The 5,000-nt window shown below is 50.2% G+C and overlaps 1 non-coding gene across 1 annotated transcript in view; it reads left to right on the forward strand.

Moving 5' to 3' along the window:
- Positions 1–4,919: 4,919 nt before the first annotated feature.
- The window catches only part of LOC126476858 (small subunit ribosomal RNA), a 1,909-nt gene continuing 1,828 nt past the window's right edge, over positions 4,920–5,000 (forward strand). The window contains exon 1 of the ribosomal RNA XR_007587294.1: positions 4,920–5,000. This exon is cut by the window's right edge and continues 1,828 nt beyond it. This is a non-coding gene — a ribosomal RNA (small subunit ribosomal RNA).

A 5,000-nucleotide genomic window follows, 5' to 3' on the forward strand; every position in this document is an offset into this window, starting at 1 on the left:
GATGAGTAATAGATGCAGAGCCATCAGAATACAATGTATACAACCGTCCCTATACATGCTGAAAGACTCTGCACACAATGAGAACCACACGTCAGCCAGACACTCTTATCACACACTACTCTCTTATCACACACTACTCTCTTATCACACACTACTCTCTGCCTGTAACAGGCACACACACAATATCTAACCACCAGCATGGAAGAACATCCAGTGCATCCTCTCCGCCACATGACACAATCCACACTATCATTACCAGACCGGGAGGTCCACCCAGAAAACACAATATCCCACCCTTCCGACATCCGCACATTGCTCAGCTAAGCCACGAACACCCACACATGTCCTACACAGGGGTGCACCCAACATCACAATACTGCCTCCTGTCACAGCACACATTCAATGGCAGGAATGAAAGACACAGATCTGCCACAACCATGGAATTGGAGCGCCGCCTGTCATGAGCCAAAAGTGCATCCTGACGTGACAAATCAGATAATACCGCAGGCATCCAATTACGATAATCACTATCAACGAACCTGCCGCCGCCCCCCCCCCCCAATACACCTTTCCCTACAACAATGTGTATCTGAACCTACGCCATATTGTACCTTAACCTAACCTATATCGTACCTTAACCTAACCTAAATTGTACCTTAACCTAACCTATATCGTACCTTAACCTAACCTATATCGTACCTTAACCTAACCTATATTGTACCTTAACCTAACCTATATTGTACCTTAACCTAACCTACGTTGTGCTTAACCTAACCTACGTTGTGCCTTAACCTAACCTACGTTGTGCCTTAACCTAACCTACGTTGTGCCTTAACCTAACCTACGTTGTGCCTTAACCTAACCTACGTTGTGCCTTAACCTAACCTACGTTGTGCCTTAACCTAACCTACGTTGTGCCTTAACCTAACCTACGTTGTGCCTTAACCTAACCTACGTTGTGCCTTAACCTAACCTACGTTGTGCCTTAACCTAACCTACGTTGTGCCTTAACCTAACCTACGTTGTGCCTTAACCTAACCTACGTTGTGCCTTAACCTAACCTACGTTGTGCCTTAACCTAACCTACGTTGTGCCTTAACCTAACCTACATTGTGCCTTAACCTAACCTACGTTGTGCCTTAACCTAACCTACGTTGTGCCTTAACCTAACCTACGTTGTGCCTTAACCTAACCTACGTTGTGCCTTAACCTAACCTACGTTGTGCCTTAACCTAACCTACGTTGTGCCTTAACCTAACCTACGTTGTGCCTTAACCTAACCTACGTTGTGCCTTAACCTAACCTACGTTGTGCCTTAACCTAACCTACGTTGTGCCTTAACCTAACCTACGTTGTGCCTTAACCTAACCTACGTTGTGCCTTAACCTAACCTAATTTGTGCCTTAACCTAACCTAATTTGTGCCTTAACCTAACCTAATTTGTGCCTTAACCTAACCTAATTTGTGCCTTAACCTAACCTAATTTGTGCCTTAACCTAACCTAATTTGTGCCTTAACCTAACCTAATTTGTGCCTTAACCTAACCTACGTTGTGCCTTAACCTAACCTACGTTGTGCCTTAACCTAACCTACGTTGTGCCTTAACCTAACCTACGTTGTGCCTTAACCTAACCTACGTTGTGCCTTAACCTAACCTACGTTGTGCCTTAACCTAACCTACGTTGTGCCTTAACCTAACCTACGTTGTGCCTTAACCTAACCTACGTTGTGCCTTAACCTAACCTACGTTGTGCCTTAACCTAACCTACGTTGTGCCTTAACCTAACCTACGTTGTGCCTTAACCTAACCTACGTTGTGCCTTAACCTAACCTACGTTGTGCCTTAACCTAACCTACGTTGTGCCTTAACCTAACCTACGTTGTGCCTTAACCTAACCTACGTTGTGCCTTAACCTAACCTACGTTGTGCCTTAACCTAACCTACGTTGTGCCTTAACCTAACCTACGTTGTGCCTTAACCTAACCTAATTTGTGCCTTAACCTAACCTAATTTGTGCCTTAACCTAACCTAATTTGTGCCTTAACCTAACCTAATTTGTGCCTTAACCTAACCTAATTTGTGCCTTAACCTAACCTAATTTGTGCCTTAACCTAACCTAATTTGTGCCTTAACCTAACCTACGTTGTGCCTTAACCTAACCTACGTTGTGCCTTAACCTAACCTACGTTGTGCCTTAACCTAACCTACGTTGTGCCTTAACCTAACCTACGTGGTGCCTTAACCTAACCTACGTTGTGCCTTAACCTAACCTACGTTGTGCCTTAACCTAACCTACGTTGTGCCTTAACCTAACCTACGTTGTGCCTTAACCTAACCTACGTTGTGCCTTAACCTAACCTAATTTGTGCCTTAACCTAACCTAATTTGTGCCTTAACCTAACCTAATTTGTGCCTTAACCTAACCTAATTTGTGCCTTAACCTAACCTAATTTGTGCCTTAACCTAACCTACGTTGTGCCTTAACCTAACCTACGTTGTGCCTTAACCTAACCTACGTTGTGCCTTAACCTAACCTACGTTGTGCCTTAACCTAACCTACGTTGTGCCTTAACCTAACCTACGTTGTGCCTTAACCTAACCTAGTTTGTGCCTTAACCTAACCTAATTTGTGCCTTAACGTAACCCATGTTGTGCCGTAACGTAACCCATGTTGTGCCGTAACGTAACCCATGTTGTGCCGTAACGTAACCCATGTTGTGCCGTAACGTAACCCATGTTGTGCCGTAACGTAACCCATGTTGTGCCGTAACGTAACCCATGTTGTGCCGTAACGTAACCCATGTTGTGCCGTAACGTAACCCATGTTGTGCCGTAACGTAACCCATGTTGTGCCGTAACGTAACCCATGTTGTGCCGTAACGTAACCCATGTTGTGCCGTAACGTAACCTATAGTATGCCTTAACCTAACCTATAATATGCCTTAACCTAACCTATAATATGCCTTAACCTAACCTATAATATGCCTTAACCTAACCTATAATATGCCTTAACCTAACCTATAATATGCCTTAACCTAACCTATAATATGCCTTAACCTAACCTATAATATGCCTTAACCTAACCTAAAGTGCGCCGTAACCAAAACTATATTGCGCCTTAACCTGACGCACGTTGTCGCTGAACCTGCTCTGTAATTGTTATGCAACTCGTTAAATTAGTGTAGTGTTGCCTAACCGCAACCCTCGCAATATAGTTCGCTACTCGCACTGCCCGGTCCCCTGTGTATCGCGTCATGTTAAACACCTTGCAGGTGTTGCTGACTTTCCACATGCTCCTGCTATACACTGTAATGTGGATAGCAGCAGGACGTACATGCCCCCCCCCCTTCCCCCCTGCCTTCGCAAGCTGGTCGGTGAGAAGTTTGCATGTTCAACGCCCTTCGCATGCCGACGTACTCAGCCTACGTTGTGGTACGGCCTGTCACCTGTCCGCCGATGTACGCAAAACCCACAAACTGTACTGCACATTGGTCCGTATGTACTGAATGATACATCGTGGCACATGTGGCCGTATGACGACTGCGCCTAGCAACGGCGGACCATACAGTCCAAATATTGTGCACGCAGCTACGTGTCGTCTCCCTATAAGAGCTGGATTGCAGTGTGGTACGCCATACAGACGTGTGGGAGGAACGGACGCCCTGGATGGCGATCAGCATGAGCAGTCTGTTGATGTAGTGGAGCGTGTATTCGGACGTAGTCGTCTCTTCTCACACACCGTGATAGCATGTTGCACCGTGTTCCACATCTGCGACATGCTGCAGAGGCCGGCTGACAGTCGTTCGCGCAATGGACACCGCATACGTACGGGGTCGACCTTCCACGTGTTCTCTAGGCGTGCACATGTTGTTGCGTCTATGTGGGCAGACGTAGTGTGTTGTGACACCTGACACAGGCATGCAATACTCGTTGCAAATGGCGATGGACGTGTACGTTTGCTGGTGACGTTACGCAAATGAACAACTGGTAACCCGTTGTGGTGCGGTTGTTCTCGCTAGAGGTGAATCAGTGTTGGCGACGATCGGTCGAGCTATTAACCGGTTGTTTCAGGGATACCCACCATGCCCACGAACGTGAAAGGGGATCTGGGTGTGAGGCGATACGCGGCGGTGGCTGGGTGGGACCGTCCCCGGCCGGTGAGGGGGGGCCGCCCGGCGTGCTGGCAGCGCGGTGCGTGGGCGCACGCGCTACAGCCGGCTGGTGGGGGCGGCCAGTGGCAGGCGCGCCGGCCGACGGACGCGGCAGGCGGCGCAGCTGCGCGCCGGCGCCCCCTGCTCGCGGCGCCTTGCGGCCAAAGTAGGTCCTCGCGGGCCCGGTGCGAAGCGCGGTGGCCATCTGCAGTGTGCTGGTCCGATTGAGGACTTTGTGCGCTGAGGATGCGCCGCCGCCCGGCGCTCGGCGCCGCGACGCCGTCTGCTGCTCGGTCGCCCCAGCGGTTCTCGCAGGTGGTTTGTATCGCAGCTGTGCGGACGTGTTGGCGCGTGCGCTGTGCTGGGAGAGTTCGCTTCGGCACCCAAGTGGGGCTTTTGTCCTTCTGTGGCGCCGGCGTTGGAGCTGCCGGTCACCGTAGGTGGCGCGTGTTGTCTCCCGCCGGCAATGCCACGACAGCACGCTCCCGGGCCTCTGTCGGCAGCGGCAAGCTCAGTTGGGAGCACGGGTGGTCGCACCTAAAGCGTCTACTCGCCTAACTCCGGGCGATTGCGCCTCTCTCGAACCCGACCAAGTACTTAGGACGGCGCTGCGCGCCGCCGGGACCTGAGAGGGTTTCGAGGTGTGTTGTGCAGGGGAGCTCAGCCTCCTCCTGTTTGCAGAATAATTGAGCGGACGCTTGCGTGTTCGCGCGGGCCCCCGGGACACACTCCCGGGCGGCCGGCTGCTCAGCTCTAGTTGACGCAGCTCCCTGGTTGATCCTGCCAGTAGTCATATGCTTGTCTCAAAGATTAAGCCATGCATGTCTCAGTACAAGCCGCATTAAGGT

Source organism: Schistocerca serialis, chromosome 4, assembly GCF_023864345.2.
Source record: "Schistocerca serialis cubense isolate TAMUIC-IGC-003099 chromosome 4, iqSchSeri2.2, whole genome shotgun sequence".
NCBI lineage: Eukaryota > Metazoa > Arthropoda > Insecta > Orthoptera > Acrididae > Schistocerca > Schistocerca serialis.